Source organism: Acinonyx jubatus, chromosome E2 (genome assembly GCF_027475565.1).
Source record: "Acinonyx jubatus isolate Ajub_Pintada_27869175 chromosome E2, VMU_Ajub_asm_v1.0, whole genome shotgun sequence".
NCBI classification, from domain to species: Eukaryota; Metazoa; Chordata; class Mammalia; order Carnivora; family Felidae; genus Acinonyx; species Acinonyx jubatus.
Genome location: NC_069396.1, coordinates 7,905,254 through 7,930,508, shown reverse-complemented (window position 1 = coordinate 7,930,508; position 25,255 = coordinate 7,905,254). Strand labels below are relative to the sequence as shown.

Sequence of the window (25,255 nt, the reverse complement as noted above, 5' to 3'; positions counted from 1 at the left end):
GCCTGGAGCCTGCTTCGGATTCTGTGTCTCCCTCTCGCTCTGCCTCTCCCCTGCTCAGGCTGTCTCTGTCCCTCTCATTCTCTTTCACTCTCAAAAATAAACATTTTTAAAAAGTTAATATAATAATCATGCAGCTCTACGGACAAAATAATAGAGTCAAAATATAAAATCAAAATCATTAGAAACCGAAATAGAAATTAACCAAAAAAATGTAGGCGATATGAACCACCACCAATGAGATTGTCTGTAGTTATATATCCCTCCTGGAAGGAGACCAAAGACACTAACCAACTTAGGGTCTAACTAATGCCTCATCAACAATTAGCTAACTAAAACAAGACAGACTAACACTCTTTGAAAGTTCAGAGGAATGAAAATTCAAGTTGGATTGTCTATGTAATAATTTTATACCTACTTCTACAGAATGTCTTTTTATTTTCCCCAAATGTCCTTGGCATATCTACACAAATTGATCATCTAAATAAAGTTCCCAAAACACAAGCCCTCCAAACACAATGGTTTAATCGGAAAGTTGTAAGATTAGAAATGTAGAGGGGCGCCTGAGTGGCTAAGTTAGTTGGACATCAGACTTCGGCTCAGGTTGTGATCTCACGGTTTTTGAGTTCGAGCCCTGCACTTGGCTCTGTGCTGACAGCTCAGAGCCTGGAGCCTACGTTGGATTCTGTGTCTCCCTTTCTCTCTCTGCCCTGACCCCACTCACGCTCTCTCTCTCTCTCTCAAAAATAAATGTAAAAAATGTAGAGCAAACAATTTATGCAAAAATTGTAATTATTTTGAGTAAGCACACCTTTAATTGATGGGTCAGAAAAAAAGTTCAAAATTAAAATTTTCACCTACATTTACAAGTAAATAAAGGGTATATAATATATAAAATGCCAATAGGTGACCAATAAATCCATACAAGATGTGTTAAATACTATAGTCAAAAGCAGATTCAGAGGGTAAAGGTTTTATATACTTAAAAAAAATTTGTTTAATGTTTATTTATTTTTGAGACAGAGCATGAGCAGGTGAGGGGCAGAGAGAGAGGGGGAGACAAAGAATGTGAAGCAGGCTCCAGGCTCTGAGCTGTTAGTACAGAGCCCGACGCAGGGCTTGAGCTCATGAACCGTGAGATCATGACCTGAGCTAAGTCGGACACTTAATCGACTGAGTCACCCAGGCGCCTTAAATATTTTATGTATTTATGCATACACATAAGACAGGGTTAAATATTAGGTATATGAAAAATACTTTATACTCTAAATGCTATACATGTATATTACATTACAATCTTTTTCCACTTAAGTTGAAAAATAAAGGGAAATATATAAGTAATGGTAACTTAGTAAAATAAGAAACAGAAAAAGCACACAAGTAACCAAAATGCCTAAGAGTGGATACATGGGGATGACAAGGTAGAAATTACAATGAACTCTGAGAAGTCAAGTAACGGAGGCAAAAAGAGAGGAAACAGAAAAGGACAATGTTTGGATAAGAAGCAAGGCAGAGTTTTTGAAACAACACTGTTTGACAGTCTACTAATTAATTAGAAAAAAAAATCACAGTTAAATGTTAAACATTTTCTAGGAGGCTATCAAAACTGATCCATTTGCTTAGATCAATATTTATTTGCAAAGAATTTTTTTAAAAAGTTTCCTACTATCATTTATGTAAAATAGCCTTGGGTCCAGAAGAATTAATAGACACATCACTTCAAAGATTAACTCATTTTTACAATATGTAATCTTACCCAGCCCACACAAAAGAGATAGACAATTCCCAAAGTTTTTAAGTTGGACGGACTATAACTAAGTTGAAATATTCCAAAGGACAAACTATAAATTCACTCCTGTTTGGGACTATGATGTAAAAATTCTAAATAATATTTATAAATATTTTTTAATTTTTTAAATGTTTATTCTCGAGAGAGACAGAGAGAGAGAGAGACAGAGTGTGAGCGGGGGAGGGGCAGAGGGAGAGGGAGACTCAGAATCCAAAGCAGGCTCCAGGCTCTGAGCTGTCAGCACAGAGCCAGACACGGGGCTCAAACTCACAGACCGCAAGATCATGACCTGAGCCAAAGTGGGACACTTAAGTGACTGCGCCACCCGGGCACCCCTAAATAATATATTTTTAAACTGAATCTAGCAATGCATTTAAATAAGACTACAAGCATTTCTTTTTTTTTTCCAACGTTTTTTTTTTTGTTTTTTTTGTTTTTTTTTTTGGGGGGGACAGAGAGAGACAGAGCATGAACGGGGGAGGGGCAGAGAGAGAGGGAGACACAGAATCGGAAACAGGCTCCAGGCTCCGAGCCATCAGCCCAGAGCCTGACGCGGGGCTCAAACTCATGGACCGTGAGATCGTGACCTGGCCGAAGTCGGACGCTTAACCGACTGCGCCACCCAGGCGCCCCAAGACTACAAGCATTTCAATAGCATGTAGCTCTCTACTAAAGAGAGCTGAATACCATATTAAAGTATCATTTAATAATAAGGGGTCTATTAATAGATTGGTCCTCTTCAATCCATCAAAGACAAAAAGAGATTTTTTTTAACTCAAAGAAAGCCAAAATTATAGTTAATAAAATTAAACACCAAATGCTGATAGCATCTTATCAAAATACTTTCTAAATACCGTAAACAATATCCATCTGTAACGAGTTGCATAGTATCCCCCAAAGTGTTCACGTCCACCCAGAACATCATAACGTGACCTTATTTGGAGACAGGGTGTTTGCAGATGTAACTAAGGTCAGGATCAAGATGAGATCATGCTGGTTTAGGGTGGGCCCTGAATCCAAGGAGAGTGTCCTTATGTGACACAGAAATGGATGCACGGAGACACAGGGAAGGTGACGTACACAGAGAAAGGGACAGGAGTAAGATGCGGCCACAGGACAAGGAACCCCAAGACCTGCGGGCGACCGCCAGAAGCCAGAGGAAGGCACGGGATGGTTTCTGGCTCAGAGACCCCAAGACCACTGTGTCAACACCTGGATTTCAGACTGCTGGCCTCCAGAACTAGGAGAAAATGAATTTCTTTTGTGTTAAGCCACCCGGTCCGTGGTCATTTGTTGCAGCAGAAATAGGAAACAAGACACCCTAAACCACAAGTCAAAGTCACACTCGACAGTCAAACACCAAAAGCATCCTCGTTGGATTCGGAGGCAAGGCAGTCATTCCTGAAGGCTACTAGGAACTGAGAGTGGGGCTTCCTGGGGAGTAGGGCCCTCTCCCTCTTGCACATGGTGGCCTCGGATCCCAGCCAGCCAGCGTGTGCAGTGCCTGAGCTGATGCTCTGCAAGCCAGGACAGAGAAGGAGCATTACCCGTGAAGCCGCGGGCGGCTGTCACCTCGTTTCCTCCTATAACTGCTCCTGCAGGTGACAAACGTAAGCTTGAGCCCTGAATCCTGCTACTCACACTTCTTGTGTAATCCTGGCCGAGGCGTCTGCTGTCTCTGAGCTGCCTCTCCCTGTTTGACATGACAGAGACAGGAATACTGTTGCTACAGGAAAGACGAAGAAGCACCGAGCCTGGATCAGAAACGCCGCTCAGCTCAACATCCGGCACACAGTAGGTGTTCAATAAATGCTGGTTTCTTTCCTTTCTAAAATATCGACATATCATGGGTGAGCCTCAGAGACGAGAATTATATTTGGTCAATTATGCTATTCATATTCTCTCAACTGTGGTAAAATTATAGATTTCACAATGTCTCTGTAGATCAATTTCTCCAGGTCTATTGAATCAGAGAGAGGCAAATCACACACCAAAACAAGAAGCAAGGACAAATGTGGTGGGTGGGAGTTACTTTAATTGGCCCACGAGGAAGAATCATCCAGATATAGGTAATGTTTCATCACGACTTTCTCTCTGTTCATCAAGACAGCAGTGGCCAAACGGTCTAAACCCATACATGCCGGTTGGGGAAATGAAGCTTTATGTACCAAGAGAGGTTGATTTTGCAGGTTGTTTAATGCACAGACAGTTTTTAATTTAATATTTTCCCAGAGGCCTTTAAAAGTATTGGGTGCATTTAGAAAAGTCCAATAAATATTTGTCATTTTACACAGGGCCATCATTTTTGGTTTGTGGGTTTTTCCCCCCTCTCAAACACAAATCAAGTGAAGTATTTAAGGTCTGAGCCAAGCGCCTAGGAGCTTATTAAAAATGAACCCAAATGAATTTGTTGGCAAATGCTGGGAGTATGGAAATGAGGCAACATTTAAGAATCCCTGAGTGGGCTGCAGAAGGAATGCTATTCATGATGCCCTTTGGGGTAAGCCAGGACTAGAAACCTGAGTAGCCAAGAAGAAGCCCAGAGAGATGTGCAGGGCAGGGAGGAGCCAGGAGGGAGGCACTCCTGCACCCTGAGCCCACCTCCCCCTACACCATGCACACATTCACATGTGCTGCAAGTCAGGTATCTGACAGCCAAGTTCAAACTGATGTCCGGTTCAAGCTCGCCTCATAGTGGGCTTCCCCCATGCTGCCTGATCAGTTGCAGTGTACTTATTTGCACAGGTCCCAACGACCCAGCTCCACCAATCCTGCTTTTTCTTTTTTTTTTTTTTTTAACATCACAAGAACCACTTCTGTCACTTACTCAGCAGATATATATTCACTGAATGCCCACTGATCCTTTGTGGGGCCTGGGGTAAAATGGCGAGCAGAAACTGACGCGGTCACTCCCTCATTCACCAGGGTTCTCTGCCTCTCCATCTCGGTTCTCACCGCCTTAGCTCAGCACATGAGTGTCCCTATCATGAGCCATGCCCACCCGCCTGCCTTCAGCCTGCCTTCTTCTCCTTTACCCTCCACGCTCCAGCCTCAGAAGACGTAAACCTGATCACATCACTCAAACGAGAAATCCATGATGGCTCCCTGATGCCTACAGAACAAGACCCCAACTCCTTAGCAGGAATTGTAAGAGTCTGGCACAGATTTTCATTCTTTCCCTCCAGCCTCATCTTTAGGCTCTGCTCCTACTGGAATTTTATGTTCCAGCAACTCCAACGGATTATTACTGTCCCAAGACACTATGTTGGAGCACACCTCCTTGCCTTGGCATTTCCACCAAACCTTTTAAGTTAGGCTGGACTTTGAAATCTCCCCAAATTTCTACCTGTTTCATGGGTCCTCTGTCTGCTTGGTCCTAAATATTGGACAATCTACAAATAACCTTTTAATGGATTCCCCTCCCCCCACCTTAGAAATATTTAAAATGCCCTCTACACATTATAAAGTGTATCCTTCCGTTCAGGTGAGTATTTACTGAAACCTAAGCTGTGCCAGACTCTGCTCAGTTTGAGGCACTCCAGAGGTAAGATATGATGACCCTTTATCCCAAAGATCTCATCATCTAGTGCATGGGATATAAACAATAAAATAAGGCATTGTAGCATGATGTGTCCAATAACACAATATCGTATGACAAAACTAAAATTATGTGTTTCATAGGAATGAGTACTTGCTTCCATGAGTACTTGCTTTTGAGTAAAAGAAGTCTTAACAGAACAGCTGATTCCTGGAAAAGCTTCAATAGATTGTGGTAGACAGAGCTTCCTTCCTGGACCTGTGAATATGTTTACCCTGCTTGGCAAAAGATATTTTGCTGACACAGTTAAAGATTTTGGGATGGGGAGACTATTCTGGATTATCCAGATGGACCCAACATAATCACAAGGGTCCTTATAAGAGGGAAGCAGGAGGGTCAGGGTCAGAGACAGATTTGAAGATGCTATACTTCTGGCTTTGAAGATGAAGGAACGGGCCACAAGCCAAGGAAGGAATGAGGTGGCTTCTAGAAACTGGGAGAGGCAAGGAAACAGATTCTTCCCTAAAGCCTCCAGAAGGAATACAGCTGTGCCAACCCCTTGATTTTAACCCAGTGAAACCCATTTGGGCTCCTGACCTCCAGAACTGTGAGAGCCTAAATTTGCATTGTTTTAAGGCACTAAGTTTGTGGCCACTTGTTACAGCAACAACAGGAAATTAATATACAGACATACAGGAGTTTAGTGGGAATTCATTAGGAAAACAACCTGTGTAAAGCAAGAATCCTAGACCCCTTTGCAGTCTAAGGAAAGTTCTTCAGGATAATTGGGGAGTCCTCAAGGCACAGTTACCAGTCAAAGCCATCCTGTGTCTCTGGACGGGGCTGCTGTGCTCAGTCATTGGCTGGAAGCAGCCCCCAGGAAGAGTGACCCTTGGCACACACACAGTGAAGGATTTAGAGCAAAGCAGGTGGGGCTTGGTACATTTCCCTCCCTGGAGTTTGGGGGGGGGGGGGAGGGGGCTGCAGGACAGATCCTCATGGAGTCACCACAGTGACGATGCTGCTGATCAGCCGATGGAAACACCAGTTCCCCCCCCTCCCCAAAGTGGACCAGCCCTCCATGGCTGGTCTCAGGGCTGGGACGAGACCTTCCTTCTCTACCTTCCTTCTTTGTCAACACACTTGAGAGGGTGAGAATGGCGCCCTCATTCTTCCTGAGAGTGGAAACACTCCTTTCCCTCCCTGTCTCATTTTTGCTCTATTCATACCTGGCAGGTGAATCTCTGGGTCAAGTTGTCCATTCAGTTCGACTGAAACATTCACCTTTTAGTTCTAAGACCTAAGAAATCAGGAGTGCCTGGGTGGCTCAGTCGGTTGAGTGTCCAGCTTTGGTTCCGGTCATAATCTCGTGGTCTATGGGTTCCAGCCCTGCATGGGGCTCTGTGCTAACAGCTCAGAGCCTGGAGCCTGCTTTGGATTCTGTGTCTTCTTCTCTCTCTGCCCCTCCCCCACTCTTGCTCTCTCTCTGTCTCAAAAAACAAACATTAAAAAACAATTGTAATCGAGGAAACTGGTCTCTAATTAGATTAAAATGTTCTACTTGGTGGTTCACATCAGTCTTCCAGACTTCTTTGAAGCTGGAGCTCTGGAGGCTACCTCCTCTCCCTCCCGCCCTCAGTATAGAGATTAACGAATATTGGGGACTTGGGGCTCAATCACTGAACAGACACTTGTTGCTTCTGGCTGTTCCACATCCATTCTCTTTACTTCTGATAATTATACACTTCCTGCAGGGAACCCATTCTGTGGGGTCTAAGTGAAAAGGATTGAGCCATAACTCCCCATATGAGACAGAATTAAGCAAGTGGCCCAGCCCACCAATCATTTTACTCCATTCTCCTAAGTGAAGAAGTGATGGGCTCAGGGAGGTCCAGAAATAGAACCCAGATCTATCTGAAGCTTTAGTCCCACATTAAACTAAAGTAAGATATATAAAAAACATGGTACAAAGTAAATACTCTCTAGGTGTAATTTCCCTCTTGTCTCTTAATCTTCTTTATGATGTAGTCAGATCTCCTGATATAGACGCCCATCCAGTTTGACTTGGGGATTTGCCTATTGCCCTCCAGATTCAGTTCCTAGGCCAGAATCACTATAGGTTTTCCCCATCATTTGGGCAGAGCATTTGGGTCTGCCTGACTGAACTTTCTCAGGCCAATTGTGAGGCCATCTAATCCCTTCCCAACTCAGACCCTGCTTCCTCTCCTCCTCCCTGGCAACCTCTGGAGGTTCAAGCCCACTGCTTGCAAGCCCCCTGCTCTAACCCACAGTGAGGCTGTTTGTACCCTAGAATACTAAATGCAGAATCCACTCACTACTTTGAGTGTTTTTTATCCAGGAAAAACAGTAAAGGCAGCCTCGAGGCAGAATCTGTCATTCAAACTGTCTTAAGGAAATTCTACCTTTGCGGCCTCCCTGTGAGGACCACATGACCAGCCCCTCCCGGCATGGTGAGGGAAGCCCAAAGACCTTTGGAGACAAGGGTATTATGTGTGGGAAAATAAAAATCTTTGAAATTAGTCATGAAAGAGCCAAACATCTCCTGTTGTTGAATCTGAGGCACGTATATGTGCAGTGAGAATAAAGTTATTAAAAACATTTTTTTCACTATTTATAGTCCTATCGTCTTGTTCGGCTCTTAGAGAAATTGGAGGAGAAGCCAGTTAGGTCCTTATGGGACGTTAGGGGCCAACGAAGATGGCCATGGGTTAAACAGCACATCTGCTGGGGGGGCCCCAAAGAGCCCTGCACTGGAGGCCTCGAGCTATGTCTGATGTACCCATGGCTTCTGTCTGTCCTTATCAGGAAGAGGTCTGACAGCAAGTTTTCTTGAGAGTAACTAAGTGACAGGAAGAAAACATAACCCCTAAGTGATCTGTTCACCAAGAAGTTACTTTTTCCCAAATGAAATTGTATCATTCCATCGATTTCCATTAGATGGGCTATTGACAGAAGACAGGGCTCTGTCACCAGACCTGGATTTGAGTCTCAAAATCTGTCACTTATGAGCTATGTGATCTTAGGCAATTTTCCTAACGTGAGTCCTGGAATTCTCAACTTTAAAGCAAAAACCGTGTGTGGGTTGTTGTGAGATTTACGTGAGACACTACATGGGAAACGCTCATGCTCGGCAGGCCAGTGGATCATCGTAGAGGCTCTGTGAATGTCTGCAATTAGACCCGAGAGGAGGCACCAGAAAGGCTCTTTGGTGTCAGAACAGACCATGAGAAAAAAAATCAATATCCCCAGGCATTGGTGACAAATGATAACATGTGACCCTCTCAAAAGTAGGTGGCTCTCCTTAGTTCGATGAGGAGACGAGAGTTCAGCCTCCGACAGCAAGTCCTGCAAATGCTCCTCTCTCTCTCAGGATTTCAGATTCAGACGGGAATCTCTGGCGATACGGCTCTCAGGAGACCTTGGGTTCTTCCTATTTTGGGTGAGGCCAGAAATACCCCAGGCAGAGCTGACTTCCAATGGGACATCCCCACAGCTGGCCAGGCGTGGTGATTAGGAAGGGAAAGCAGAGGCAAATAAGACCAGCAGGGGAGAAGGTGGGTGAACTCCTTTGAAGTTCACACATTTAACTCTGTCCCAATTTTGTTCAAGGCTAACGGGTAAAGTCATTTCCTATTTTATCCAAACGAGCTCAGCAGCCTCTAGAGAGAAGACAAGGGTGCTGCTACAGTATTTCCAAAGCTCTCAACTAAATGTCTTTACTTTGCCCTGTGACACCTAAAATGCCACTGGAAGGTAGAACCATACATCGTTTAAGAGCGTTATCCCGTGTTCCACAATGAACGCATGGGGTGGGAGCTTTCAGTATTATGTAATGCACATGTCAGCTAGTCTCTTTGTAGTTGTTTTATGGGAAAATTGGGTTTGATACATTGCAAAAGTTTCCATGGGACCAAGGACGCGCTCCAAGAGCTGTTCTGACACAAAGGTTCCAGCTCAAAAGATTCCTTCAAGGTTGTGTGCACCTCACCCCAGTCTCTGTCCTGCTCAGGGGTTCTCACACGGAGTCACAGCCAAAATCTCCCTGTGGGTGCTCTCTCGGATCTCATGAAACAACAGAGAAGACTGGAGAGGCCTCTCAAGCTCTCAGAAGGCTTTTCATCCAGGGCAAAGGTCCAGCTGAAACTTGTGAGGAAGTGACAGTTGAGTGGCGATGGGAAGGATGAGCCAGCATGAACAAGGCAGAGGAGTGAAGAACACGTCTGGGAACCCAGGAGGAGGACTGGGTGGAGGCTGGGACCAGATTGTACCAGTTCACCAGAGCCAACTGCATGCAACTCCTCCCCACTTCATGCTCAGTGACATCACATTTGGAGCTTGAACTTGGCTGTGATGGGAGTACACCACAGACATGGGCAGATGCTACACATCAGGGCTTTTCTTTCCTTCTTTCTTTTTCTCTTTCTTTTTTTCTTTCTTTCTTTCTTTTGGATAAGGACTTTATCTTCTTTCCTATGTTCTCATTGCTAACAATCTGCATGGCAGATTCTAGATGCTCATTAAATGTGAATCTTCTGGAAGCAACTTGGAGATAGTTACAGGATTCAGAGACTGGCTTTCCCAACTGTCTAACCTACTGAATGGTTGGGAATCACCATGGCGGAACGGGGCAAGCCCTGTTCCAACATCTCCCAGCTGGTCTCAGAGAAAAAGGCTCCCACCTGCCTTGAGCAGAGCCTCTTCCTCTCACGAACAACATGGTCAACCAAACACGTGAATCTCACTTTTTTCCCCACAGCTTTGACAATTGCTCTCAGTTATAACTTTCTACTGAAAGTACTGGGATAGTCTATGCTAGAGTTTTCTTGTCCTGATGCCATCCGGGGACTCACAAGGACTCAGTAAGTCACAACTTGGTCACCCACAGTAGAGGAAAAGAGAGCATCGACGTCCAGCCTTTTCTATGAAAGCAAGAGTTCGCCTAGACACATATTATTACCAAGGGCTTAATTTTAAGAGTGGGAGTTCTAGAGTCAGGGATAATTAGATTTAAATCTTGACTATCACTAGTTTTTGTAACAGGGGCAGTCTATTTATCTTCTCTGTGCCTAGGTGTCCTTATCTATAAGGATTTGATAGCGTACCTCCTAAGGTTGTGACCAAGATTTAATGAGATAATGCAGGTGTAATCCTTGGCACAGAGCCTACTATGTCATAAGTCCCCCATAAACAGCAGTTGAAGGTTTTGAAAAACTAAAATTATAGACATGCAGAGATCCCGAGATTACTTAGTTGAACATCTCTCGTAGAGCTACCACTTACTGGGAACTATTATGTGCCAACTGGCTTTCTGGATGCTTGTAATTTATTATTTACAGTTCTTAAAGAGCCCTACTGGCCACATATCATTATCCTCCTTTTCCTAATGAAGGACCTGAAGACGAGTGAGGTTAAGTGACTTCCTCGAGGCCACAGTTAGCACCTGGCTGAACCAGAATTTTAATCAGGGTTTGCCCGTCTTCAAAACCTGTGCTATTTTTCCATACTGTATATTGCCTCAACAGGTAAGAAAGTCTGGAGAGAAGACTTCTTTAAATTTTAATTTGCTCAAGATATAAATAAATAAATAAATAAATAGGACTAATAACCCAACTACAATCCAATTCTTTGAATCCTATGCTGGTTTAGTTTGCACCAACCTTCAAGGGCTCACCCAGCACCACACAAATAGATTTAGAGCATCTCTATTCAGGACATGTGCATGCCCACATAAACTACACGTTATGTGTTGGCCAATAATGGCATTTTAAGACTCCTGTTTGTAGGTGGAAAAAGGGGACATTTAGTGCCCGTTGATTACCCAAGGGTATGAATCACAACTTCGTTTTCTTCCCCCGATGTTAAAAAAGAGACAATGAGCCAAAAAATAGAGTCATCTGACCCCCAGGACAGCAAACCAAGAATGAATCCCAGTTTCAACCTCTCCCTTTTAACTAATAGTTCATCTGAAATTTCCTATCAGCACTGGGGAGGTAGGTAATCTGCATGATAAAAGTCCTGCCAAAAGGGTGCCCTGACCTAAAGCAATCCTTTCTTTTCTTTTGCTATCACTTCCTCCCCCCACCCTCCTTCCTATAAAAACCTTCCACTTTGTACGACTCCTCAGAGCATCTCTCTACTTGCTAGAAAGTTTGCTGCCTGGCTTACGAATTGCTTACTAAAGCCAATTAAAGCTTCAAATTTACTCGGCTGAATTTTGTTTCTTAACACCACCGACCCTACGTTTCTTTTTTTTTCTTTTTTTGATCCCACGTTTCTAAGCTTCCCAGCATTGCTTCCAGTCCTGTTGCCCGTAATATTTGTGCCTCAGTTTCCACATTTGGAAAGAGGAACTGTTAATACTTCGCAGTGCCACTGTGAGGATTAACAGATCTGAAAGCACTGGTCATAATTTTGTACAGACAACGGGTGCCCAGCCGCATGCAGTTTCCTTCCCTACCCTAGAAACCTGTCACATAGCCGTGCCCTCATCTCAGCCCTGGGCAGGACACGATATTCTATAGGATATGCCCCGAACCGTGCGCAAACCTAGCTTCTGTTTACACCACGAGAGACTCTTCTATCGGGACTCTCGTTCGATGATGGGTGGTGGCGACAAGGAATCAAAGTGCAGTCCTGGGACATTCAGCAAACATTAACCACTTCATTAGTGATCATTTCACATTGAGCTCTATTGTACGCCAATTAATCGCTGGCACAGGATCCTGAGGACGGACAAGCTAGTCACAAGTGATGAACGAGCAGCACACTCAAGGGCTTGCAGAAATAAGTTGCATGGAGAAGACCCAAGAGCCAGGTCTGGCATCCCCTTCCTGGGATGAGTGTGCATTCACGTCGCTGATTTCGAGAAAATGTATCTGGAGAATAAGGACCACCTGTAAGCCTGGCTCTGATGGTAGTCAGCTGTCAACCCCTGAGTGAGCCACTATGCAGGCCATATTTATAAAGACAGAGGGCAGACGTGGTCAGAAAGACGGGGCTTTGGATTCCAGGAGCTGTACTTCCTGGCTGGGTGGCCTTGACCTCACTGGCTGGCCTCCCAATCCATTGCCACTCTGAATGTTCATAATCCACGGCAGAGCTATACTCATTTGAATTTTTATGATGGAGTTTTGTGGTTGGTTTGTTCACCATGAACAATTATTTGGTCTGACCCTCTGCATTAGTTTCTGATAGCTGCTATAACAAATTACCGCAACTTAGTGGCTTAAGGCAATTCAAGGTTAGTGAATTAAAACCAACGCCTTACCAGTTCTGGGGTCAGAGGTCCAAAGGGGGTCCTACTGGACAAAAACTGCAGTGTCATCAGAACTGGGTTCCTTCTGGAGGCTCTAGGGGAGAATCCATTTCCTTTCCTTTCAGCTTCTACAGGCTGCTTGCATCTCTTGGCTCTGACCTCTTATTCCATCTTTAAGATGAACCACTCTGGCCTTTGCTTTGTCATCACGCCTCCTTCTCTGACTTTTGGATTACACTGGACCTTTCTGACGACACTGGGCCCATCCACATAATCTAGGATAATCTTCCCACCTCAAGGTCCTTACCTTAGTCATATATGCAAAGTTCCTTGTGCCATGTCAGGTAACACATTCACAGGTCTTGAAGTTAGAGTGTGGACATCTCGGGGGAGGGGGACAGGGATGTTTTCTGTCTACTACACCATTGTACAGTCAGTCAGATTAAAATTCAATGACAATCACCTAGGAGAAAGAGTTCAACTTCCACTGGCAAATCACTTTGAATATAACAAAGAAATGGAAGGGCAAAAGAAGTTGGAACAGAAGAAATGATTGTTGAGTTGGTTCAACTCAAACTGAGCCACTCTGTGGTCAGTTCCATTCTGGGGAAATGACGATTATGAAACGACCAATTACACAGACTTGCTTCAGAGAGGTGATATTCACAGAGCATCTGGTAGGTGTCCAGCACACTGTGGGGAAAAAAACACTAGTTCTAACTTTGAGGTCCTCCCCTCTTTGCAACCACCACACCATTCCTGCAAGAAGAAAAGAGCTGGTTGTTGAGCGCCCAAGGATAATTGGCACTGGGACTTCCTGACACAACGACATCTCCAACGAACTCACTTAGAGAAGCCCATGAAGACTTCTTTTGTCAGACTTACACTCTTACAGATTTTAGAGGTAGTAAATAACATGGAAGGCGTTTTAGAGCCTACACGGCATTTTCTGCCTTCATATTCATGACTCTCTCCTTGGAGGTGTTAATTCTCTCTACCCAGAGGAAGAGAATAAGGGTCAGAGTGATTAAGCCCAAAGTCACATGACAGAGAAATGGAAACCCAGGCTCTAGTCCAGCTTTTCCAACTTTGCACCCCACGCTGTCTGTATATTTTCTCATGTTTGTGTCACATCCATGTATTACAGCTGGGAAAACAAGGATAAAAGACTCCAACAGAAATTAACAGGTGAGTCAGCCTCAGAGCAGCTGGGAATCATGTAAATGAGATGACCAATCATTATTTTTATTGCAATGTTTTCCTTTGAGTATGTTCCTTGGGCTCAGAATCGTGGTGGTGGAGTGACCTGGGCTTGAGTCCTGGTTCTGACATTTAGAGCTCGGTGATATTCTCCAAGTCACGACCCTCTCTGAGTCTCATTGCCAGCTCTTTCTCCAGTAAGGCCCTGTGTTACTGCCGTCTGGACATAAACGTAACAGTGAAGGTAATTGTTGTGTGACAGATTAGTGGGGTCAGACTATCCTTATGGAAATGTTCCAAGGGAGGTTTGATTGAATTAATCCTTCTAGAACCCTTGCAATTATGTGGAAACAATGATAGAGGCTAACTGACAGGCTTGGCTAAGGTGAGCCAGCTTTTCCTCCATCAGCCTTGTCCATATTTTCTTGGGGCACTTATTTGGGGGAGATAAATATTTAGGTTTCAAGAAATCACGCTCAGTTTCTCTAGGGCCTTCTCACTTCAGCTAGATATAAAAAGAGCCACGGTTTGGAAGGTGCATCATAAATCCAGGGACAGCTATTCTGGAACTGATTGGAGACACTTTCAAACCTAATTAAAGTGGTTTCCCTTTTTGAATTTGCTCCAGGTATGCATTTATTGCCTGGGCTAGAAACTAATTTGTAGCCAGATTTGGGATCCAGGCCCTTATACTGGGAGGTTTGTTATATGTGATTAAGCTAAACTATTTAGTTTAATACCAGAGAAGTCATTTGAAATAAAAGAAATTGCATTCCATATTCAAGAAATAAAATAGCCTTCTAAGTATACACAGAATTAAGTTGCATAAAAATCTATTTTCTGAAACCAAGTACCTGTTTCAGGTGCTTTCTAAACGTGGCCTTGGAAATATTTGCCGTAAAATCATTTCTTCAACCACAAGCCCAATTCCTGCAGACATAAACCCAGGGCCTTTTTCACCCACTGCCTTATTTTCTCACCCTTTCTAATCTCATGCTGACCTCCTTCTAGTGCAGTGTCCTCATAAGGAATGAATATGATGTAAATTATTTAGCACAGTACCTGGCGCACAGAAGGCACTCACCAAATCCTAGCCTACCTCAATAGCATCATCAGCACCATCCTCACCATCACTTGTCTAGGGACCTATCTTTTGGAGTGGCGGGGGGCAGGGAGGTGTGGGGGGCTGGAAGACGACAAGTGGAAGCCAGAGAATCACTAATCGAGGGAATTAACCTGTGCCTGACGATGGCTTTCACTGAGCTGCCTAAACCACTCTGCTATGTGGATCTGGCTAACTCCATACTACAAAGGAAGAACGGAGGCACGGACACATTCACATGACTGCTCAGGATCAAACAACCACGTAATTCTCATTACCTTGCACCTCCCAGCCCAGTCATTGCCCCCTCCGGGAAACCATCGCTAAACCCCTGGTCAAAGTCTGGTCTCACTTGGTGTCACTTGGATACAACCTCAGAGCATCATACACTGCTCCCCCCTTGTAATTCTTCGCATAATCACATCTTTACTTATATTATCCTAAATTGTTATTTGTCTCTACCAACATGTCATGAGCTTCTTGTGCGGTTTTCTCGCTATCATACCCTAGTCTCTAGCACACACAGGTACCCAATGCCTAACTGCTGAGTGAATACATGAAAGAATAAAGAGATGCATCAAAAAGACCAACAATAACAAGTCTTGTTGAGGATCTGGAGAAATCGGAACCCTTATATATTGTTGGTGGAATCATAAAATGGTCCAGCGACTTTGGAAAACAGCTCGGCACCTCCTCAAAACCCTAAACATATGTGATCCACCGAGTCCATTCCTAGGCATATTTCTAAGATAATCTCCAGGAGAAATATGTGTCCACACAGAAACCATGCATGCTCACCATATCACTATTCATGAGAGCCAAAAAATGGAACACGGCCCAAATGTCCATCAACCAATGAATGAATAAACAAAACGTGTTGTATAACCATGGATTATTTGAAAATTAAAAAGAATGAAGAACAGATACACATGCTGAATCTTGAAGACTTCATACTAAATGAAATAAGCCAGTCATAAAAAAGCCACATATTACATGATTCCAATTATATTAAATGTCCAGAACAGGAAAATCCATAGAGACAGAAAGTTTAGCGATTGCCAGGGGTCCCTGGAGAAGGGGTGAAGAGTGACTGCTAAGGGCTAACGAGTTTCTCCTCAGAGGCCATGAGAATATTCTGGAAATAGATGCTGGTGATGGGTGCACAACCATGTTCACACACTAAAAACCACTCAATTCTACACTTAAAAATGGTGAGTTTCGGCACAGAGGTTTTTTTAGAGTTGTGCATGATACTCTTACGGTAGATATATGTCATTATCCACTTGTCCAAGCCCATGGGATATGCATCAAGAGTGAACCCTAACATAGACTATTACTGGCTTTGGGTGATAATGATGTGTCAATGAAGGTTCAAAGGCTATAGCTAACGTACCAATCTAGCGAGAGATGCTGCTACTGGGGAAGGCTCTGCATGTGTGGGAGCAGGGGGTATAAAGGAAATCTCTGTACCTTCCACTCAATTTTACTGTATACCCACAACTGCCCTAAAACATGAAATTTAGGGGCACCTGGGTGGCTCAGTCGGTTGAGCACACAACTCTTGATCTTGGTTCAGGTCATGATCCCGGGGTCATGGGATCGAGCCCTGTGTCGGGCTCCACTGAGCACTCTCTCTCCCCGTGCTCCTCCCTCGCGCTCATGTGCGCGCGCGTGCTCTCTCTCTCTCTCTCAAATTAAAAAAAATAATAAAGATAAATAAAGCATAAAATCTCGTTTAAAAATGATAACTTTTATGTATGTGAGTAATATCTCAATAAAGCTATTATCTAAGAGAAGAAATGTACAACGTGCTGGACCTTCTCTACCTACCCCAACACCAGCCTCCCTCCCCACATGGGGCTGCTTCTGTTGGGCAGTGGGGCCTCCTTGGGGACCATCAGCACTTCACTGCTCACCTAATTCTCCTCTCTGGGATCTGGGAAGTTGACAGGGAACCAAATACCCTCCACCAATTCCTGCCACAAATTCATCAGCACGGTTTCATCATAGGAAGCTTGCTCCGAATGCCTCAGTAATGAATCAGTATGAGCTCCAGCCCCAGAAATAATGGCAACAGACTTCCAGCCACGTCTGTTTTGTAATGTGAGTTGTTCCACTCTATGGCTGCTGTCGTATAAATGTTTTTAAATAACAGAATCAACCATGGTCCAACCTCATCTTCAATCACTTCCTGTCTAGACCAAAAAGCACAAGGCTAGTCTTCCCGTCATAAAAATACATCACAAACTTTATCCAAGTGGCATCACCTGCCCCTGTCATTCCCAGTCAGATCTGTCAACATGTCAGCACACTTAGAATATCTGTCACTTATAAGTGAGGACACACAGAATTTACACAGGATACCCTCACAGGATCCTATCAGAGAAGGGCTGAAGAAGAACCCAGTGTTTGGTGAGAACTTAAGGGGAGTTTTTAGAGCCACTCTTTAATGTAATTTATAAATACATGGGTTCCTTCCTGGTTCTTTCTGTAGAATTTGCCAATGGAAAGAGACACTCATCTGACTTGAAAGCTTATGTAAATAAACTAGCAACTACCTAGATTTTTTTTTAAGTAGAAGACAGATTTATTTTTTCACAAACACAGCTTCTTGTTAAGAAATTATGTTCAGGGGTGCCTGGGTGGCGCAGTTGGTTAAGCGTCCGACTTCAGCCAGGTCACGATCTCGCGGTCCGTGAGTTCGAGCCCCGTGTCAGGCTCTGGGCTGATGGCTCAGAGCATGGAGCCTGTTTCCGATACTGTGTCTCCCTCTCTCTCTGCCCCTCCCACGTTCATGCTCTGTCTCTCTCTGTCCCAAAAAAATAAATAAATAAACGTTGAAAAAAAATTTTTTTTAAATAAAAAAAAAGAAATTATGTTTAGATGTTTCTACTCCTCCCCAAACTTTCCTAGCAGCCAAAATATTCTTGGGCCCATCTCTCTACAATGACATACGTTCTCAAGTCCCCTGCCCCACCCAAACTCAACCCCTAGAGGTTTGATAGTCTCTTTCTTGAGCCTCTTCAGGGCTCAGTCTTTACTGTATACATTCCTTATTTCATCTTCCTGAAAGCTTTCGAATGCACATATTGCTATGCTAGTATTGCACAGATTAAAGAACTAAGGCTCAAGGTGGTAAAGTGATTCGCTAAAGGTTGACAGTAAATAGAAGTGAATGGGCTACAACTGCTATAACTGATGGTGTCTGATGGATCTCTGACATGTCTAGATGTCACACATGTCTAGATGTTTTCTTCTCACTAATTGCTTTTGACTTGAGCTCCTCCTTTTATAATTTGAGGAAATGGATGCTTATTCAGATTGCCCAGATTGGAACCTACAGTGCAGCCCTTATCAGTAACATCATGCTTCAACCTCCATGGAGGTGGGATGGATAATCAATAAACACCTTCCCAGTATCTAATAATAAATAAGAGACCTGGCAACCTTACTTCCAGTGGGTGGGAAAAAAACAAACTAAAAAATCTCTGTTAAAATGACTGGGAAACACAAAATGATCATTAGTCATATATTGAAAGACTGAGAGAAATGATATGAAATAGGGTAGCCAGAAAACACTTTCTAGAGAAGGGCTGCTAATCTGAGTCCTGGATGATGCACAATACTTGGAATAGTACATTACCAAGGGGTAAACCAAACATTGTACCACTGACCTCCACAATGTGCATTTTCTTCTTTCTTATGGGGACTGGGGTGGAGAAAGGTTAAATTTCTGCTTTTCTTCACACAGGAAAGTAGAAAGAGGCGTTGTATATGGGAGCAGTGTGGAGCATGAGCCTCAGACCCTGGGCTCCCTCCTTTCCCAAGCTCCCCCTCATCAGATGACTTTCTAAGCTGGTGGTCCAGAGGTGGAGGAGATTCACTGGCCTATGTGTTGCCAATTCCTGTATCTTCAAGGAAAAAAACAAGGCCACTCTTCCAGTGACCCCAGATTGGTAGTTCTCAGCTTAAGGAAGACCTATTTGGCAATGTCTGTAGACATCTTTGGTTGTTGTGACTTGGGGGAAGGAGGGTCCTACTAGTATCCACTTGGTAAAGATCAAGGGTTTCTCCTAAACATCTTACAATATACAAGACAGCCCTACCATAATAAAGAACTACCCAGCCTAAAATGTCAATAGTGCTGAGACTGAGAAACACTGCCCAGAAGGACATATTCTTAGTTATTTTTCCAGTTCCAGTCTAGGCCAAGCATTGTCCCCCATGTGCAGGAGACCAAACCTTCTCATCTCCATTCTCCCTTCTCCAACTATTGACCTAGTAATGTGGACCAGCAAGGATTAGGCTGCCCATGCCAATAACTTGCCAGTATCTTAGGCCACCTGTGTCTAGCTACCCTCTCTATTTGGTGCCATTGATTTGACTTGTTCTTGAATTATACCCATAATATCCCTCTCTATTATTTCCAGGTAAAACAAGCAGAGGTTCAGGAAGGAGAAGCAAGTAGTTTTTCTGAAGCCCTTGGTCTAATCTCTGCTTATTGTAGGAATCTCACATTTCTTGGTACATAAATTTCCGTCCAAGTCCTTCCTTGCTTTCCATTTAGCTTTTGCCCTTGGTCACACAGCTCCCTTGTCTCAGGAGACTAGATAACAAGAGGGTGAATGGCAGAATGTAGACATTACAATCAGACACATAACTCTAAAATGCTAGTGTCATATTTGAGTCTTCTCAGCAAACCCATCACCTGTGAAAGTGGCAACTGGGTGTCAGAGGAAATGGAGCAGAGATATTTCATTTGTAGGGGAAATTCCAGATCATCCCAAACCTAATGGCTGAGACACATTTCCAAGAGGAACAGATGGGTGCCTACGAGCATGAGGGCTTCAAACGTTCAGAAAAAGAAGATGTTTTAGCCAAACCTCCTGGGGGAATCCATCTGGTCCAGGCCAAGACAACTTACCCCATGAGGAGGCTAGATGAGGCCCGACAAGGCCTGCAGTTCTGTGGAGGCGGGCTTGTGGAAGACCGACGTTCTCATTGGCTACCAGTCTATTTGGGTCTTGATGGCGACTAATGGATCATCTCTGAGAAAGAAGAAGACACAATGCTGAGAAGGCAACCCCAAGAATCCAATCTACCTGTTACAAGTGCGCCTTAAAGGAATAACCCGCACACGACTCAGCCGAGCTCCTGCTGAATGGAGGGTTGAGAGTTGCAGGTCTCCAAGTTCGGGGTGAAAGATTGACACATTCAAGGACAACTCTCAGTGGGCATTCGATTCCCACCAGCTGTTTGGTATTATTTTTCACAGCATGGCTTTCCATGTTGCAGGTCATTAAGCCTCCAAACTCCCAAACTCCTCAGCCTTGTGAAACTTCAGCTGATAATGTAATGTGACCACGCTCTGAAATGCAACAATCTCTGGAGTGGTGCACATTTACAGGTTAAGAACAAGAGTAGCACATCCCTCTAAGCACAGAGAAGATCAAAGAGGTGTCAATAGTGAAGGCCTAAGATGGTATTGCTCAAACTCTTGGTCTCAGGGACCCATTTTCACAGTGACAATCTATGGAAGGCCTCAAGGAGCTTTGGTTTGTGTGAATTATGTCTATCAATACTCAAACTGATGATATTTTAAACTATTTATTCATTCCTTTAAAAGAGCAATACTAAATCCATCACATGTCAACCTAAGTAACAGTTTCAATTTTAAATAACCATAGTTTTTAAGACAAAAAACAACTTAGTGAGAACATTGGCATTGTTTAGTAACATTTTCTGCAAACGCCTTCAATGTCTGGCTTAGTAAAAGACAGCTAGAATCTTACATTTACTTATACATTCAATCTGTTAGAATTTGGTTTTCAGTTGAAGTCTATGAAGCAAATCCAGACTCACGTAGGTATGTAATTAGAAAAGAGAAGAATACTTTAAATAGTCTTCTCAGATAATTGTGGGTAGCCTTCTTTGATACTACACCAAAACTCAACAAGGGGTATTTCTCAAAGATTAGCTGCAATGTAGAATCTGAAACCGCATCAATATGTTTTTTTAATATGTCCAATTAAAATTCATCAGTCTATCTCACACTTTGAATGGTTTATCATGCATGATGAATCATTTGGAAAACAAAGATTCCCGGGGGTGCCTGGGTGGCTCAGTCAGCTAAGCGTCCAAATTCAGTTCAGGTCATGATCTCACGTTCACGGGTTCAAGCCTTGCATCAGGCTCATACTGACAACTCAGAGCCTACAGCCTGCCCCTCCCCTGCTCACACACACACACACTCTCCCTCTCTAAAAAATAAATAATAAACATTAAAAAAAGAAAAAGAAAATACAGATTCCCTGAGGTGTGTAGATCTTTTCTAAATATTTTCACATTTCATTTATATGATACTAACAAAAAAATAAATCCCACATGTGTTAATACCACCAATCTCATCCAGAACTGGGAAGCTGTCAAGCTCACAGTTGCACATACAAGTGTTCCAAAATTCTAATTTCCACTTGAAAGCTTGAATTTTAGCATTGGCAACAAGGACTGTTGGTTATGTCTGTTGAAGCAACAGGCTCACCTTACTCATTTTCGAGAAAATGTCTGCCAAATAGCCAACTTCGCATAATTATAATTTGTCTGTCAATTATTCTTCTAGGTGATGGTGTCACATGAACAAAGTGGCTAGTTGAGCTCACAACTCAAGCATGCGGTCACTCAAGTGCTTTTCCTCGAGGCAGCCACCGCACTCTTGCTAGGCTGCAGAAGTACTTTCCACATACTTCTCATTTCATCACACAAAATATTAAACGATGTGTGGCCAAGGGTTGAGATTCCATGGAATTAATAATCTTTATTGCTTTATCAAGGACGTGCTTAAGAAAAACTGGCTCTAGTTGTCTTATTTTCTTTTTTAATGTGAGAGCAGGGGAGTGAAGAAGACAGTAGTAGCTTGTACAACCCAGCTTGTGTAACCACTGTGTTGACTCCCGCCAAGGCACCAACACTGGCATCCACCATGGCTTTTGCACCATCAGACCCAGTGTCAGTACTATGAAAAAGCCAATGTCTCAACATTAGGAAGATAGTTTTGCACTCGCAAACCTCCTGCAAGTCTTGGGGACCCACGAGGTCTCCTGGATCATGCTCAGAGGACCTCGGCAATGGTACAGCACTAGGAAGCTTAAGTGACCACATCCGGGAAGTGTCAATGGACAGCTTCCCCCACACTGGGGGAGATCAGACATTCTTTTGAGAAACCTCCTGTTGGCCACAACGTGGAGATGGCTTGAAGGGAAGGCTGACAGGGTAAACGCAGGAAAACCACTTAGGAACCCAGTGAATCCATCTGGATGAGAAACAATGAGGGTGTAAGTATGGCAAGGGGGTCGGGGTGGAGGGAACACTCTGGAGAGCTGTGGAAGGGTCACCGTGTTATGAGTCCTAAATCCAGATCTCGACTCCATCACCAGGCAGGTCATTAAAGCTATAAATTACAAATTAATCTTTAAAAAAAAAAATAAAGGAGGAGAGTGTGGTGTGTGAATTCTTCTTCCGCTCTGTGTGTGTGTATTTGATGACTCTGGGTTTCCTCTGCAGAAGTCAATGAAACAATTAAGTCTCTGCCCATTTTTCCTCATCCTGATCTCAAACAGTGTTAAAAAGGCTTGCACTACACTTTTCACACCCAGCCCTGTTAATAATTCATGCCCTTGCCTTCTTCAGTTCTTTTCGTATTTGCTGCTTAAATCCGGCGGTTGTGTGCATGTGCTCCTTTGCTTTCTGAATGCCCCATCCTTCCAAACATTCAAACAGCTACTTCTTTAATGCCAGGAATTGGGAGCTGGTGAAATCCTCTCTACCTGCCGCCAAAAGCCTAACAAGGGATAAAAACTGATCTCTGCTAATTTTGTCAGCTCACTTTTGTGACAAATTCTCAGCTTCGCCTGTGTAGCTTAGCCCAGAGTCCTTGTGGCTGAGCCAGAGAAGGGGACTCTGCTGCCACTCAGGGTGTGGTCTGTGGACCAGCAGCATCGGCTTCAGTGGGAAAAGGATTTCTCCACCTCAGTACTATGGACATTTGGGGCCAGAAAGTCCTGTGACAGGAGCTGTCCTGTGCACTGTGGGATATTTAGCAGCATCCGTGGCCCGCGCCCACTAGATGCAAATAGCACCCTCATCCTCCAACTCTGACAACCAAAAATGTCTCCAGTCTTTGCCAAAGGTCCACTAGGGGCAAAACCACCGAACCTGAGAACCATTGTCCAACCCTCGTCAGAAATGTAAATGCTCCAGCCCCATCCCAGAACTAATGAGTGAGCATCTGCATATTCCAAGACTCCAGGTGATTCATGGGCACATTCAAGTAGGAGAAGCACTGGGCTAGAGGTCTGGTTTCCAAACTTGGCTGCCCACTGGAATCACCTGAGCATCTCTAAGAAAACTCTGGTGTCTGGGCCCCAGCCCCAGAAATCCTGACTGCTCTGGTGTGGATACCACCTGGCCAATGGGAATTTTAAGATCTCCCCAGGGGATTCAGATGCGGCAAAGTTTAAAAGCATTTCTTGCATGGTTTGGCCCTAATCTTCACATTTTTGCAGGTGAGAAAACCGAGGCATAGAACAGTCCAAGAACTTCCCCATCTGATAATCAGGAGAGCCAAGATTTAAACTATGAACTACAATGTGGGACAAGAGCCCTGGTCGTGCCCTACTGGCCCTCTGTAGTTCCTCTGACAGTCCCGGTCATTACTTCCGCATGTCTTTGTTACCTTCCCCTCTTCCTGATTAGACGGTAAGGTCTCCAAGGACAACGATCATGTGTGGCTGGCTCACCATGCCTGGGTGTCTCTCTGGGGCTGAGAACACCCTTGTGCACAACAGACAAGCGATGCTGGAGTGAGAGAAGCGATGAACAAAATGAGCAGAGAACACAACACAGCCAAGTCCGCATGTGTGTGGTACCAAAGCCCTCTCCTCCACTGAAGGAATCAGAAGAAAACTGCAGGGGTTCTGTCTGTGGCTGAGTGCAGCTGGACGCCCCTCCTGCCTGCTCACTGGCCAGCCTTTCGGGCTCGACGGCTGCCAGCGGAGGCCAGAGGAGGCTGAGCTCCAGCAGCCACAGCATCAGCACCTCCAGAGGAGCGTCGGTCACACGGCAACGGTGATCAGTGGCACGCCCCCTCCAATCCTCCGTCCTCGCGAATGGCGAGGCCAGCTATGTTTCTTCACAGGGAAAGACACCATGGTTCAGTGGTAGTGACTTGCTGTTAAGTGTTGGGGGAGCTAGAACACAGAAGGCCCTGTGATTCCAGCCCTCTCAACAACCATGGCACAGAAGGGACTCTCTCTGGGTACCCTGGGGTCAGGGAGGCATTTCAGGTGTCAGGCCCATCTCCTTTCTCCAGCCTCGTTTCTCACTTTTCTCCCTCTCCCTGTCCCTCCTAACCCAACAGAACTCTCCATTCACTCCAGCCACCATGCTGACCCCCTTTCACTTTCTTGAATGTTCCACATTGTCACTCACCTCCAAGACTTTGCACGTGCTATTCTAGTGGCCTGCGATGCTCCTACAGCTCATTCTTCGCCATCCTTCAGGCCTCAGCTGGTATGTTAACTCCTACAGGAAGCCCTCCCAGACTACTCCTCACTAGGGAGACAGCTCTGTTTTACGTTCCTACACATACTCTGACTTCTGCCACTGCCCTCACAACACTGTCTGATGGTAATTTCTTATTTGTCATCCGTACTATGTGGTAAACTTTGGGAGGCCCGTGAGCATGTTCACGTGCTTCACCTCATACTCCAACACCTAGCATAATTCCTCGCACAGAGCATGTACTGAATAAACATTCATTCAGGGGATCAATAAGCCAAACACTGTCCATAGCACCCCAGCCAAGACTTGGGCCTGTGTACTCCCTTTCAGCCACATCTAAGGCTAAAATTCCAATAAGGAGGTGGGGAGGGGCAGGGGGAAAGTTTGTTTCTGTTTGGATGTTTGGGAAGTCACATTATGTGTCAAGTGATCACAAAAGGGGCAATTGTCAGTTTCCTGCCTCTCTGCAGGCCTCCTTCCTCATCAGCCTTCCTGGATACAACCTAAATGATGAGAGGGAAAGGAGACTGCACAGCAGCACCCAAGCTCTGGACCATGCACAGGAAGCAGGTCCATCCCAGGGCAGGGAGTCAGAGGCTGGATGAGCCACACTAAACACATGTGGCATTTACAAGGAATGTCCTACCCAACACTGGCATTTGATCAGAGAGTAAGGGTAGGGCATGTTAATGTAAATATTTGCACGGTTGAAATTTAGCAAACCAGGATGTGAAATCTCCTGAGCCAACACTGGAACACACAGTTGCAGGTGAAGCTGTGAATTTCTACTAGAGG

General features: G+C 44.4%; 1 long non-coding RNA gene across 4 annotated transcripts in view; it reads right to left on the bottom strand.

Annotated features, from left to right (window-relative positions):
• The window catches only part of LOC106984023 (uncharacterized), a 798,380-nt gene that overhangs the window by 573,228 nt on the left and 199,897 nt on the right, over positions 1-25,255 (bottom strand). For all 4 annotated transcript variants that reach the window (XR_008293707.1, XR_008293706.1, XR_008293705.1 and 1 more), the window contains one exon: positions 19,827-19,950. This is a non-coding gene — a long non-coding RNA (uncharacterized LOC106984023). The remainder of the gene's footprint in view (positions 1-19,826; positions 19,951-25,255) is intronic.